We start from the raw sequence: 16,899 nt of genomic DNA on the forward strand, positions 1-16,899 counted from the left end.
GGCAGAATATGCTAACAAGTGACACCGACACCTGTAGTAAGAGTTATAGAACTGTACACTATAAAATAATGTAATTATATATTTTAATATTGTATGTATAAACAAATAATAGTTCTTTTTACCAAAATCTTAGCATACTATGATTTAAGAAATTCGTAGTTCTATGTTTCCTAAGCCTGCCCATATACATTTACCCAAATGCTTACAAACAAGACCAAACTAAAGCTACCAGCACGACTATGTTTTTTACAGCATTATTTACCATAGCTAAGATATGGAACCAACCCAGATGCCCCTCAGTAGATGAATGGGTCAAGAAAATTGGTATATATACACAATGGAATTCTATGCCTCCATAAGAAAGAATGACATTGCCCAATTTGTTAGGAAATGAAAAGGCTTGGAAAAATTTATATTAAGTGAAGTAAGCCAGGCCCAAAGAAACATAGGTCTCATGGTTTCCTTTATTTGCAATATCTAGTGTATGTCTGAGTCAAGCTGAAAAGGTCAGATAAGGTGATGTTAGAGAAATGAACCCTAAGATACGTATTCAAATGTTTTTCTTTCATGCGATTGTTTCTAACACATTTATAAGATTATTTCTTTGTTGCTTTGTATGTCCCTCCCCTACAGTATAACCCCTGCTTTCACTGTATTTGATGTTAGTATAATTTGTAGAGGGGAAGGGGAAAAACAAATCGTTTAAATAGGGATACAGGTGGACCCATTGCAACAATGAGATGTACAAGTCGTTATGTCGAAAGGAACTTTATAACTTTGGTGCCGGGGAGGATTGGGTAGGGGGACGGATGTGGGGGGGAGGCTGGGAAGGGATGGGAAGGGGAAACAAAGGAGGAGGCTACAATGCTTGATAAGAAATGTACTTATTATCTTGCTCATGTAATTGTTTTTCTCTTTTTTTGGGGGGGTGGTCCGGTCGTGGGGCCTGAACTCCGGGCCTGGGCCACAGTGACAATGGGCCTGGGCCACAGCGCCACTTCCGGCTTTTTTCTTTTTGCTTATGTGGTGCTGAGGAATCGAACCCAGGGCCTCAGGCATGCAAGGCAAGCACTCTACTACTGAGCTACCTTCCCAGCCCTTGCCCATGTAATTGTAACCCCTCTGTACAGTATTTTCACAATAAAAAAAGAAATAATCTAGTAAGAGTAATATATTGGTAACAAAGATAAGAATATTATAATTGCATATTAAAGATGGGCATTATGGCAGGTTGCCTGTGGTGACACCTGTAATCCTGGCTATTCAGTAGGCTGAGATCTGAGGATTGTAGTTCAAAGTCAGCTGGGGAAGGAAAGTCCATGAGACTCTTATCTCAAATAAACCACTGAGTAAATCTGAAGTGGTCCTGTGGCTCAAGTGATAGAGTGCTAGCCTTGAGGTGAAGAGCTGAATGCCTAGCCCCAGAGTTCAGGCCCCATGAAAGATGAGCATTATGTATATACACATACAGGCACATAGGTACATACATAGACAAAAAAAATTATCCTGAGATTATTTTTATATCAAGCTTTACATCGTCCCTATGTGAGTACCCATAGCATAACCTGATTTATGATGACAATTTTAACAAATATTCTGGTTTTCTCCTAAGAAATGTCTGTGTTCACAATGTTTGTGCTCATAAAGTAATTCAGAAGAGGATAAAATAGCTTTCAATTGATGGATTGTCAAAGCCTGTAAGCTAGAACAAATGCCTTCTTGCAGGTATGTTTCATAATGTTTTGAAAGAGACATTTTGAATCCTATTTGTTTTTTTATCCATTCTGCTTCTTTCTATTAACTTTATTCATTGGTAATTACAAAATGTAAAGCACAGAAAAAGGAAAACAAAACGATTCAGAAATGTCCCAAGGAATCATCCCTTGGGGAAACTGAGTTGGCAAATAGTAGACTCAGAATTGGATACTTGTCTCCATGTTTTGGAAGATAATTCATAAATGAAACTTCTAAGTCTTCTTTTTCTTTCCACAGACAGAATAAGAAGGCAAATTACTGTTTCCTTAAACATTTTATTTTTTCACAAACCTAGAGAATTTAGAATGTGTTTTGAAGTTCATTGAGCAGAAAGAAAATAAGTAAAGGATCAGCCATCAAACCATTTAAGAGTCTAAAAGATGTAATAATTTTACTAAAGTAGATAAAAATGTTGGGTTAACTGTAGTGGGATTTAGTATAGAAAACTATATAACTTTAATTAGCATTACTATAACTCTAGCTGTAGTAATTAATAGTAGGAAAATACATGAGCTAGAAGAAACTGATATTAAGCAATTAAAATACTGCCAAAAATAATTTTAAAATCAAAGGGAAAAAACTGTTATTGTCAATGGACATATTTGTGTTGAATATGCTTCATTTTCTTATTAAATGTATTATGGTAGGAAGGAGGAGGAGCAGAGTAGTTGTGTAATATAAAAAATGATTTATTTTAATTCATCACTTTTCTTACCTAATTAAGCTTTATTTTGTTGAACTGTCTACATAGGATTATACTAAAACCACTAATAAAAATCATAAACAAAAGGTCAAGTAATGAGCTTGAGACATTTCAATTAAAAATTTTCTGTTATCCATGGTAGTATATGGTTTTCATATAGGTGGTAACAGTTACAGAGAATAGACTGAAAAACATTCAGGAAAATCATATTAGAAATTTTGAAATTCTGCTTCTTGGTTCCTTTGTGCTGATTGAAAATCACATTGGTAGCCTAGATGAGACATTTCTGGCAAGAATATCATTTGTTCTCAGTTATTATGAATCCTAAATTTTACTTTTCCTCCAGTGGGGGAGAGTACCATGAGCAGGAATATGTTACCCTTCAGATCAAGCTTATTTTTGTCTTTTTCCTCAAAGAATGATTGAATAAATGTTTATTCCATAGCACTTTAAAATTACCACATAAAGAACAACTAATCATGGTTAAATTTGATCTTTTAAGCCAAAGACTGGGAAACTAGAATAATCCAAATCAGAAAAGAAATAATAAATAAGAGGAACCAAACGGATTTTCCCTTGGAAGGAGTACAATTTATTTTCACAGTTCTTGGAACATTGACTTTGATTATCTTCACTTGAAAACTTCATTTTTAAAATAAGGATTTTAAATTCATTTATTTACATTCTATTCTTGGAAAACTTTTGTAGATTCTCTAGGTTTATACAACAATGAATAATGAGTTACAAGCCAATAGTATACTTAAAATGCTTAACATATAAAAATCATATACATGGTTTAATAAACCATGTATGTTTAAACTGTGATATAAATTCATATTTCTTTAAAGTATACATGTATTTTAGCTTCCAGATTTTCATACATACTGTTAGTTGACAAAAGTAAATGGTTTTGACTTATACCACACTGTATTTACATTTCCTATTTCATTACATTTATAACAGCAAATACCAGATCTCCCAGTTCCGGGTCAGAAGGATGACTTTTACCTGTTTGCAATCAATTCATGGTAACATGATTAGAAACAACACATGCTGAATTTCCAAAAAAAACTATAGACTTAATTTATTGTATCCAAGTAGTTATTAAGCATTGAAACTAACTTATTTTTAAAAGCTAGAAAAGACTATTTATCATAATATAAGTGAAAAATTTTACTATAAGTTCTCAACATCAGATAGGGTAAATGGGGTAACAAATAGAGGTACATGTGATTGGAGGCTTAGAGTATGTCATCTATAAGATGAGAGAGCAATAATAATTTCTGATTACATATTTCAACGTGTGCTATTATACAGAACTTGGACCTCCAAGCCTTAGAAATACAAAGAAGCAGAATAAAGAACACTCAATTCACAGTAATTGATTTTCTTCATAAATTTCAATGAAGTTAGGATTACTAAAACTAATTTGATCAGATCCAAGAATTTGAGGCTTCAAAGCCTGAATATTGAAATCTACCCACCATATCTTAATGAAAATCTTGGTTGCAGGATAGGAATGAAATAAAATGATAGGAGTCAATGAGATGGCATATTACCAGTCCATATACCTAAATGCTTGCTTGCTAGTTAATATTGCTAACTTTACAGCATACAAATGCTATTCAGTCAATTAATTAGTGTTATTTTGTGAATTTTCATATGTATAGAGGAATCACCTTTAATTTTTATCTTCTTTTTTATAAATAGAAAAGTAATTCCAAAATGAGATGAAAATGATTCACAGTTAATTCTCCAAATTATTGTATTTAAAAGGTTTGTCGCTGTTCTCGATTTCAGCTGTAAGCTATTTTGTGAGATGTTGTTACACAGGAGTCTAATCCAACACTGTTTATTGCCACCTGTTTAACATTAGGCCAAGAGTCATTCTTTCAGCATTCTCTACCTCTCTCGACTTTCCTTTGGAATGCTCTGTATATGATCACGAATTATAGCAATAACACCAAAACAATTTTATTAACTGGTTAGTTAAAAAAAGTCATGCAAGCTAGGTGCCAGTGGCTCATGCCCATAATCCCTGAGGCTCAGATCTGAGTGTCATAATTCAAAGCCAACCTGGGCAGAAAAGTCTATGACACTCATATCTCTAATTAAACTTCAAAAAGCCAAAAGTGGCCCTGTAGCTCAAGTGGTAGAGGGCTAACCTTGAACACAAAAAGGTCAGCGCCAATACCCAAGCCCTGAGTTCAAGTCCCAGGACTGGCACAAAAATAAAAATAAATATATAAGTAAACAAGTAAAATAATTTTAAAATGTCTACAAATTGACTTTACAAATAAAACATATAATTCACTGTAAGTCTTAAAAAATACCTAAATTTGCTATAAAATTGAGTCTCTATTTGCTTTTCAAGAATGTATTTAGAGAAATCCTTTGCTTGCTTGCCTCACCTGGCATAAGAAAAGTCTGTTTTTTAATCAGAGAATGAGGGATAACTTGGCTTGAGAGGGAAAGAAATGGCACAATTGAGGGTAGAATTTAAGAAACGCTGTTTTGTCCCTTAGTGGTCCCAAACAACTCTTCGCTTTGCTATGCACAGAAGAAACCCAACTCTAAACAGATACAGATATTCAAGTAGGAACTTCTAAAAATTATTGATGTAGGAAAGTAGCTTTGGGGGACAGATACTAGACTGGGGAACTATAGCGTTATGTACCTGCGGTTTGGGGGAATGAGAAGAAGGGGAGTGGCTGAGACATGGAGAGAAGAAAGGTGTGTGAATGCAACCACAATATTCAACTTATATATGGGTAAATGAAAGTGGGAAAATTCAGGGGATGGGTGGGGATGGGGGAGATGGGGGAGAATAGGTAAGGGGTGACGTTGATCAAGATGCCTTGCAGTCATACACTGACGCACGGACTTGAAACCCCTCTGTGGAGGAGTAATTGAAAGGCAGGAATATTTGGAATTAAGTATGTACAAAGTGTCAACACTGCCAGAAAAGTCACAAGAAACCCGAGCTAAACTCCTGGCTCACTCCCTGCATCTTCTTACAGGGCAACATATCATCTCTCAAATCGGGGTTCTCTCTGGCATAGCAGACTGGAGACTTCCTGCAAGGGCCTGGAGGCAGCTTTGTTCTATTCCTTGCTGTTTTCCTTAGCCAGCCAGATTCTCCAACATAATTGTGTGCAATACAGTAGATTAATCTTCTGAAAATAGCATCCCCTTGGCAGTAGTTTATTCATGCAAGCCTGAAATAAAATTAGAACAAAAAACTCTTTAGACGTGAAGTAAAGTAATTCTGGGATTTGGGATAGTGTGTCAGCCTCTTGTTTTGCCTTTGATGTTCAGATCCCTTTTCTGAGCCCACTTAGACATTGGCTGAACCTCCAGGTATGCAGGTTGTAGCTCTGTTTTGACATGAAAGTTCAGAGGGTGTTTCTAGACTACTAATGAGCATTGTGAGCTCCAATGGACACCATTAAGCTACAATTGGTACGCAGGTGCAGCTCAGCAAATAATCGAATCAGCAGCAGGAGAGAACAGTCAACCTGAAAATAACAAAATCAAAGTACACTCCATCTGACTTCACATTTGAGTTTATTTTCCTTCCTTCCTTCCTTCCTTCCTTCCTTCCTTCCTTCCTTCCTTCCTTCCTTCTTTCTTTCTTTCTTTCTTTCTTTATTATTTTTTTGGTATACGTTCTATTTTCTCTATATATTTAGAGGTAATAGTACATAGTTAATAACTTGTGCTAGTCACTGATTTTTCTGTCAAGCTTGATGAATAAATTGATGGCAAACTGAACACATTACTTATTTGCCATAAGAAACTGGATTAAAAGATCATTGATCTCTGAGGTAAAGATATTTCCAGTTTGTTTGCAACAAGAGAATAGATAGTGACTCAATGTACACCTTATGTATATCATAAGGTACTTACTCCTAGTATTGTGTCCCAGCATGTATGGAGTAACGGAGTACCTGTGGTGCTCATCACAGCTAAACAAAGTGGCCCTGGAAGCCATACTTCTGTAGGATGGATTCTGTTCCTGGCTTTCTGTGGGTGAGGCCACTGGTCTGTGCAGTAGCTCACCGGGACTTAATCCAAGTACAGGATGATTGCCAGTATAGAATTTCTATCACAACAAGGATCTTGTGAATTTGTATAAAGCAGAGAAAAGATAGGCATTCAGGTAATAAGATGAAATTAATCATGAAATGGATCTGCTGTGTCATGGAAACACCTACTGAACAGTTATCAAATCAGAGCTTTCAGGTTTGGCAACTAACTGGCTTTACAAGAAAACAACTGATTTCTTTGTTATCAGAACAAAAAGTGCTGCCACTGCACAATTAACATAATTTGAGTAAGGATAGAGGTGGACCATTGCAACAATGAGATGTAGAAGTCATTATGTGGAAAACGAACTTTACCAGGTAATTGTAACCCCTCTGTACAGTATTTTCACAATAAAAAATAAATAAAACATAATATGAGTAAAAGTAACAGCAAAAGCAGTTATACTGTATCTCTGGTACCTATCTTAAATATCAGAAAGTAACAACTATGCCTTTTACTCTTCTTCAAATTTACTTCACACAGTGATCTGAGATATTCTTCCGAAAAATAAAACTGTGGGTGGGAACATGTTTTCTCAATCATACAGTATCATTGTAGTAGAGTGTAACTTTATGATTTTCTGCTATATTCACATTTATAGAAATAGCTTAGACTTCTAAGAAGATAGAAAAATACATAGTATTGCTGGTGCTGATGGCTCACACCTGTAATCCTAGCTACTCAGGAGGCTGAGTTCTGATGATAGTGGTTGAAAGCCAGCCTGGGTAGAAGAGTCTGAGAGACTTTTATTTTCAATTAATCACCAGAAAACCAGAAATGGCCCTGTGGCTCAAAGTGGTAGAATATTAGCCTTTAGCAAAAAGAGCTCAGGGACAGCACACATGCCACAAGTTCAAGACCCACTACTGACAATAAGAAAAAAAGAAAAATTCACATTGCTGTCATTTGTGTCATAAATTTTAGAGAGTTAAAATTAACACAACTACTTTCTTCTGAGTCTGCTCATGACTGGACAACACTGTGAAGTGTTCGTCTACATTTTCCAAATGTAAAATGGGTTAATTGGATTATGAAGTAAGACCCTTTTGCATAGATTATGTCTTTTTTGATCTTCAGAGGGAGATCTTAATGTCTAGATTTTGTCATCTTATTTTATGCCTTCCAAATAAATTTCTCAATCTCTGCATAAATGATAGAAAGATAGGTAGATAGATAGATAGACAGACAGATAGACAAAAATATAGATAGACAAAAAGAGAGATAGATATAAATAGGTAGGTAGGTGGATAGGGAGATAGATAAATAGCCAGATAAATTCTGTATAATTAGTATTTTTGCTCTGGAGGTTATGCAATCTCTGATTTGTCTTTTGCCTTGAATGATCTTCTCACTACAATCACTACTACACTCCTAATTGGCCATATCCATTATCAATTGGTAATTCATACCTCAATTCAATTCATGGTAATGGTTTTACTTCTGCGCTGAGTGTTACAGTATTAAATGTGGAATCCTTAAAGGAAGATCTCATGGGAAGTAAGATAGGCATCTGTAATGCTGTGGCTACCATAAAGCATAGTCAAATAAGGTAATATGCATTTCAACTATAACATTGCAGAGATTAAACCAAGTACAGTCGCTAGCCTGGAAGTGTTCACCAAATTCTTCGCTTTTCTCTATTACCCTGTAAACAAGAAAAGATTTAGAACCCAATTTCTACTGGTCTTTAATGACAGTTAAATTTAAAGGCATTGAGTACACATTGAAAGTCACAAAAGTAGGTACCCAGCTAGGAAAAAAATCTGAGAAAATAGATTTTTAATTTATTTTTATCTATCTATCCAACATGCTAATTTATGAGTAGAATTTCTAATGGTCTCATTTTAGAATTTGGGTGTAATATAACAGCCCTAATCCTCATGTATATTCAATAAGCTTTAATTCTATTGAGCAAATCATCCCATCCTGGTTCAGATGAAATGGCCATACTGTTATGTTTAACATGAAAGTAAAACAAATTTATTTATAAAGTTCTTTAATTACTCGTTTGGTATACATAGTTACAAGTTTTGAGGTTCTTTAAATTAACAAAATGTCCTTAGTTTTCAATATGTTATGGAAAATATCTTCCCTACTCTAGAGAGTAGATCCCTATCTTCGGTGCTATTAAGACTGAGGTCAGAAATTTGAATTTCATAGTGAATTAAGTGGTGTTTGAATATGACTTGATATAAAGCAAGATGACAGTTTCAAAAGCCTTTGGTAATGGGGGAGTATAAAGTGAGAAAAATAGTCAAAAGGATACATAATTACACTTAGGAGGAATATTACATAGAATTTCTTATCACCTATCTATCTAAGCATTTATCTATCACCGATCTGTCTAATTATCTATCTGTCTACTTCTCTGTCTCTCTTTTTAGAAGCAATGTAGATAAATAATTACTAGAAAAGAGTGCATGGTGAAGAGAAAATAATTAGGTGAAGGAAAGAAATGAGGAATGACTACTACATTTACAGATATTGAGATGCAATGATAATGTTCTCAAATTGTTCTTGAGTTGTATAAAATATATAATTATAATTCAGTGGAGAGAGAAGATGTTTGAGTGGAAGCAAGATTGGACAGAAATATAGGTGAAGAGGGCTGGGAAGGTGGCTCAGTGGCAGAGTGCTTGCCGTGCATGCATGAAGCCCTGGGTTCGATTCTTCAGCACCACATAAGCAGAAAAAGCTGGAAGGGGCACTGTGGCTCAAGTGGTAGAGCGCTAGCTTTGAGTTGAAAAGCTGAGGGATAGCAGCACTCAGACCCACAGTTCAGGCCCCACAACTGACCAAAAAAAAAAAAAAAGAAATATAGGTGAAGAATTTTTACACGTCATGAAATATGGCAACCATATTAAAAAATAATAATGCTCCATTTAGAGCTACGCAGCACAGGCTCAACCCTGCAAACCCTATGTTCTTAGTTTGTTGGAATTTATGAAGATCATGGTCTAAATCCTGCTCATGTAGAAAGTTCTATGAGATTCCTTCTCTAAAATAACCAGCTAGATGCTAGATATGGCTCACAAGGTAGTGTACCAACCATGTAAGCAAGGTAAGCATGTCTGAGACTCCAAACCCCTGGTCAGAAAAATTAATGAATAAGCAAATAAATAAGTAGATGAGAATGCGTGAATATGATTTCTATGAGTATGTAATAAACTGAAACATTTAAAGAAATAAACCTGTATGTTATTCAGAACAAAGAAATTATCTTCAAAATGGTGTAAATAATATTAAGGACATAAAACAACAAAAAAGAGACATAATGGAATCACCTATACAAATATGATAATGATAAAAGTGAAAATTTAGAATCATATATTTTAAAGAAAACATGCAAATGATGATTCATTACATCTCTTTATAAGCAAATAAATTAAAGAGCTCTCAGAACATAACTAATATATTTATATATTTACAGATGCTCTGAATTATAAAGAAAATGTCTCCCATTTCAATGATGGTATATTGAGAAAAAATGAATAAAATTTATAATAAAATTAAAAAATCTCAGCATAGTTACAACACAATTGATAAAATGCCGCTTTGGATTGCGTATGTTAATACCTGAGTAATTTTTATCACCATTGGAGTAATATCTAAATACAAACATGTCACGTACTCGCCGCTATCTTACATGCCATTGTATTCAGCTTAGTCACATTAATTACCTATATATAAACGAATGGATTGCCCTTCAAGTTCGTGAAATGACATACCAGCTCTTTTGCACCTGGCATTCTCTGTTCACTGCTCTGTGGATTTCCATGTTTCTTTTACATATCTTAAAAAGACACGTCACCCAAATGCAGCACTCTGCTTATCTTCTTGTGAGAATTCCAGGATGTGTCCTATTGTATCAAACTTTTGAATTATTCTATTTAGGTTTTTTTGTTTGGTTTCTTTTTCCTTAGACATCCTCAAATTTTCAGTTGCCCCACAGTTGCCTGGAGTACTATAGAGAAGCTCTAAATACTGGATAAGAGAATGAATAATAATTGCTTGCTTGACATCAGTTGATGAATCTATAAAATTACAGAGTAGCCTAAATAATTTATAGGATCTTTTCTCATGCTTACAAATTAATATAATATACTTGGTTAATTTGACAAATGTTATTCTTTCACTCAGATTAATTGTCTGAATCAACCCAATTGATCTATAGTTAACTAGTGCGTTTGTTGGGTTAAGAAGGTGGACTAAGTCAAATGTCATAACTCTAGGCCAACCCAATTACTAAATTGCATAGAGAAGAGGCGAACAAGTTCAAAGAACATTTCATCCTTAACACTTTCTACTTTACACTCTTTTTACTGGCAGATGTGAAACTAAAGGGCAGAAACAAAATTTTCCAGATCACTCTAACACTGAAATTAATAATAGCATAAAATTGCAAAGTGGGGGATAGGAATTTTAGTTTACTCTTGCTGACAAAAAATGCACTTCATATTAGGAAGAATATGTGTTGCTCATATATCTTGTAGCAAGGTTACAGCATTACATAGATAATCTTTTTTATTATTATTATTCTACATTGCAGAAGGGTTTCATTTCAACTTGTCAGTTTGTAAGAACTATGGCTCTTCATCAATGTGACCCTCTCCATCATTTTCCCCTAATCTTCCAACTCCAACCAATCCCTCAATTGCCTAGCTCCATTTTCACATGTGCACACTGAATATTATGATTGTATTCACACACCAGCTTGGCCCATCGGTAGATCCTTAAAGGTGCATGCCATCAACAGGTCCCTCTGTAGAAATTAGGTATGGCTGACCTGCCAGAAGAGTGTTGACTTCTGAGTGATAAGAACCAAGGAGTGCCTCAGGAATTCCTTTCACATCTTCATCTGAAGGATTTTTTTCAATAAATATTTCCCCTCTTCTCCTGAAAAGTTTGTATCAACTTTCTTCTTAATGTGAGGAAAGGAAAATTTGGCCAGTCTTCATTGAAGAGGAACATCTTCAACCGGCTAAACTACCCAGAAGCTTCTGCAGAATCAGCTGTGGGCTAATCTCCCCAGATGCTTCTGCAGAGTCAGCTGTGGCCCATCTTACAATAGCATTTACTCTTCACCTTTCCTGCTCTCCCTTTCTCTCAATCTTCTCAAGCTATCTCTCATCACAACACACTTTTATATGAAACTGTGAGGCTGAATCCTGAAGATCTCTACCTACTCACCATCATTGATATTTGCCTACATGCTTACACACAACTTTTTCAAAAATTTCCCAAATGACATGGAGTACTCATTTGGAAAACCTTTCTTTTATTCCCAGAAATTAGTGAATAAATCACTGTATTGGTGGTTCTTGCTTTCTATAAATCTCAAAAAAAAATATGCTTCTGTGACCCAGAATTGGCAGTGTGATCTGAATGATTGTTTCAAGTTCAAAGACACCGATGTCATCCTATCCCCTGGGAAACAGAGCTTTAAAATATGAAATGAAGAGCATAGTAGGGAAATCATTGTCCCAGGTGATTCTAAGGTATAATTATGCTTGAGAAAATGTGACTGTAGGATAATAGTGAATAATATAATAAAGTCATATTGTAATATAATAATCTCAGTATATTAAAATATAAGAAGTTGTTCATAGCTGAGTAAGCAAATGACACACATAAGAAAAAGATTACAATTTGATAAGTGCACATTATATGTTAGATTGTATATATAGTATTATATTTACAAATAAAACATACTTGCAGGATCACAGAATTAATTATATTTTCATTCTGATTTGGAGAGTCATGAATTAGATTATGTTAGCTACTCTTTTAATAATTATTTTTTTCTGTTTTGTAGAAAAATATGTCACTCAAAATCTTTTGGAAGACAAATGAAAATAAATACCTACCAGTACTCAGATACAACATTGCAAATCAAAAATCCTGTGCTGTTTCATTACATTAGCAGATAAAAGTGTTGGTAGTAGTTGAATCCAATCAATTGATTTATATTAATTTGTATATTATAGGACAAGATTGAACCTCAAATCATCTAAATTCTTATCATCCATTAAACAGATTTCACATACAGGAAGCAATCGGATCAATTTAGCTAATTAACTTGATGTATCTATGCACCAATCTATTACTTATCACCCATATATCTCTCACAAAAAATTTTCTGTGTCTCAACTACCTACTTACTATAGGTTATTGATTTCTATGTAACTTCCTTTCATATTGATATATCATCTATAATGATTTCCTTTCTATGCTAATAGAATTCAGGACAGGTCCACAAAATTCCTTATGTGGGTGCTGTTCTTATTTTTGTCTCCTTTGCTATTTCAGTGCAGGTAGATGACATGCATGATACATCTTATTCTGAAGATGGAGTTTAAAAAAGTGAAGTTAAATTATTTTTCATTTGGTGAAACTTATGTTATGCTGCACACATCAGACGTTTGTACACAATAAATTTATGTATAAATTTTGGTAGAGTCCATACTATTTATTATCTTTTGCATGGCAGTCTGTCTCTTTGGTTGGTTGGTTGGTTACTGGAAATAAAGAGGTGAGAGAAATAACGTTTTTCATCTCCAGGCAAATATCATCCAATAAAATTGGTGACAAAAAGTAATTAAATATGTTGCACAGTACATGAAAGAAATAGTAAAAGAAAAAAGTTATTTAGTGTTAAAATATGAAATATTAGAGGCAGAGAGAATGCAAAACCTTGCTACTTCATTTCTACTTTTACTTAATTTGTCTCAAACAACGAGATTGCATTTCCCTTGGAAGTTCAATCCCTCATTGTGAAGAGTCCATTTGAAAGAACTATATGGCCGCCATTCTGCGTTTCAAACATTCTTTCAGATTTGTAGAGTTGAATATTTAAATGAATTCTCGTTTTGTTTATTATAATTCAGAGTTAAATCTCAATTAAATTGTGAAATATATCCCCTAGCACTTCTACCAGCAACACATTAACAAAGTGATTGCCCTGACCTTCATTTATTCTCTTTAGGGAAATGTTAAAAGGCTGTGCCAGAAGACACATTTTTTAGTCACCTTTTAATTTGTACATGGGCCAGAATGGAACCACCATGCCTGCCGAGTGCAATAGGTGATTTTATACCTCTCAAGAGCAGGCAGACGGTGGCAGCAGATGGCACACATTTATAATCCTTCACATCCCCATTGAGCAGTCATTTAAACATCTGGGTTGGAGAAAGGGTCACTCATCCTGGAATGAGTTCAAATGTTTTATAACCTGCTTCACCTACCCCATCATGTACATAATGATAATTAGCAGTTCTCAAGCCATCATGCTGCTCAACTTCCTTCTCCAGGCTTTTCTTTCCATTCCACATAGATTTTCCTCAATAAAAACAAAGAGAGGATTGAGGATACATTTAAGACATTCACCTAAGCAGCAGATAATTTTCTGGACACAGTGTACGCCATTGTGAGAACCACCTTACTTGCATGCCTTATTCCCCTTACTCCACTAAACTACCTAAGGGTGTCAGCACTGCCATAAGACCAATCTTTAAATTCTTTGGAGTAAAACAGTACTTGGAAAAGATCAAACCATGCTGCAGTCAGGAATTCCAATTGCCTTTCACACTGCTTCTCCTCTTCTGGTCCTTTATAGAGATAAGGAAACAGCCCAGAAAGAATTCCTCATCTAAAATGATCACTCTTTACCGCCACAAAAATAATTTCATTGATAGAAAGAGACCTGTTTACAAGGATTTTCATGCTTGACTCTGAGCATATACTAGTTTTCTACAATTTCTCTTCAATATCATAAAATATTCAAGAGCAAGAAAACCCCTGTGGTCAAGAAAGAGGGTGAATAAAGAGCTCATCTTTCAATGTTTTAAGGGGTAAAGATACAACTGAGGGCAGTGAACAATTACAAAGCCAATCAAAAGCATCCAGAATGTATAAACCTTCTACAATAAATACCCAGAAAGGCCTAGCAACATCTTTTCATTCATGCGGTGGGCCTTTTATATATAAGGGGAGTAGAGGACACAATCTGGTGAATTTATTAACCTTTCAATAGCTACAATTAATTTGAATAGCTGCTTTATATAGCTTTATTCTCTAAAGTAGAAAGTGCAGAGGGGACAGAGCCCAGAGACTCCTGCAGAGCGATAAAGATAAATGTCCCCTATAAACACTCCAGCCGCAAATTCTCTTTCCTGTATTTAATTCCTTGTTTTGTAAATGTATGCTTGCATCCTTCTCTTGCCTCTTGTGAGTGGACAGACTTGTTCCCCGTCATCCCTTATTCCCCAATTCTACCTCAACAACCTTCTGCTTCTATGCATTAGCATACATAGAAAGAATGTTCTATTTTACTCTTTATAATATTTGGTTACAGTTATTCCACAATCTCCCTTTGGAACATACCTATAATTCCTATTTGAAATTTAGAAATCCATTAATAAACCTCTGAAAATGACAATTGTACTTAATTTGGTTGAAAATAAAAAAGACAAATCCCATTTTAAGTTGCAACTTAATGAACGCTTGTGTGATAGTTGCCATCTTTACTTTACACACAGTATGATTTTTTCCACAGGACACATATTTTCCTATATTTTTCTGAAAGATAGCAAGAACCAAACATTTTCTATACATAATTTAGATGATTTATACTTAAAGAAGAAACAGGAATATATTCTCCTTGTTTGAAACCTCTATATTTGTAGTATATGTGTGTGTGTGTGTGTGCATGCGCGCGCACACGTGCTTGCACACACACACACACACACACACACACACACACACACACACACACCTGTACTGGGTCCTTCACATGCTACACAAATTCTCTGTCCTGAGGTACAACCCCAGCCTGAGATTTCCATTTTATCAATAAATATTTGGTCCAAATTTCCATTGATGTTAGTGGCTACTATTTATCTGTATACTTATGTGATAAAGGATTGATCATCTCTTCCCCTAGATGGAAAGACAGGGGCTCTCCGGGTACAAAATCAGGACCAATATATTGAAGACAGGAGTCATTGGGGACAAAACTCATATCCTTGTAATTTTATTATAGGGTATTTTGTTTTGACATGATTGCTGTGTTTTACTCCATTCTTTCTAACTTTATCTGATTTCAGAAAGAAAGAAAAATCTTTTCAACTTTGATTCTAGGACAATATTTTTGATATTTTAATTGAACAACTGTATTATTATGCAAAGATGTTAGTCTTCATATTAGATATGGCTTATCCTGAGGATTTCACTGACACATTTCTGAAAGATGTATGTATAGAGACAATATTTTTTAGCATGTATTTTCCTCCTTTGGGTTATTAATTCTTCCTCCTTATTATGTACTACTTACAACTCTGAGATATTTTCCAACATAAATCAATCTCCCTGGGTACTAACTGTTCAGATAAACAGTACTTTAATCATGTTTCTTTTGTTATTAGGTAGGATAAATGTCACACCTGGCACATCAAGCTCTCGCCTATCAATAGTCATTAGCTAGCTTTTATAGGGCACATTCTACCACACTCAGCTTCATGCTGTCATCAAACAGAACTCTCAGGCGAAAACCTTGATTTTACTAAAGAACTATTTTTAATGAAAGGATGGGATTGCTCCTTGACTAAAAGAAATTTCAAAAGTCAGCATATCAACCCAAAGAGAGACTGAGAGCAAAGGAGAGAGATTTCAGTTGTCTGTACACTTTTAAAAATTCTAAACATCTTCAACATAACTGATCATTAATACTTGGAAAAATAATATTGGAGAGAATAGTGGTTTGGCTCAGATAGCCTGCCACTGGATAAATAAACTGCTATTATATATTATTTGGTTATAATTATTTGGTTATAACATATAATGATTTCTTCATTTGATACTATTACTGAAATGCACAGGGTCAATTTTTTTATTCCTCTTTTCAGAGTATAAACAATGCAAGTCAATATTTTCAGTCATCTTTTCTTTGAGCACTAAAGTCAAAGGGAATATGTCTGTAATGGATCAACTCTACACTTCAAAGAGTAAGCTAAGGCCATATTTTTGTTGACATTTAGGCCTTGAAAACAATTTGAGAGCACCTGGTTGTGATTAGCTCAAAGTAAACTAAAGAGCAATGTTTAGTGTACCTTTCACCCCCACCCCCTGTTGCCCAGGGGAAATGGCTTTTAGTATTCTGTCAAGTTACCCAACATTTGAAGTGTTTGTTCCTCTGGAAGTTCTATATAAGATTAGGTGACATATATCCCTTCATATTATGATTTAAAGAAAAACAATAACTAAGTCATCTGATACTTTATTAACAGTTGAAACTCATATAAATAAAACCCATCTTCACACAAAGAGCAGTACCAGCAGGAGTTGGTGTAGGAATC

The sequence above is a fragment of the Dipodomys ordii genome, unplaced genomic scaffold (assembly GCF_000151885.1).
Source record: "Dipodomys ordii isolate 6190 unplaced genomic scaffold, Dord_2.0 Scaffold2, whole genome shotgun sequence".
Taxonomy (NCBI): Eukaryota; Metazoa; Chordata; class Mammalia; order Rodentia; family Heteromyidae; genus Dipodomys; species Dipodomys ordii.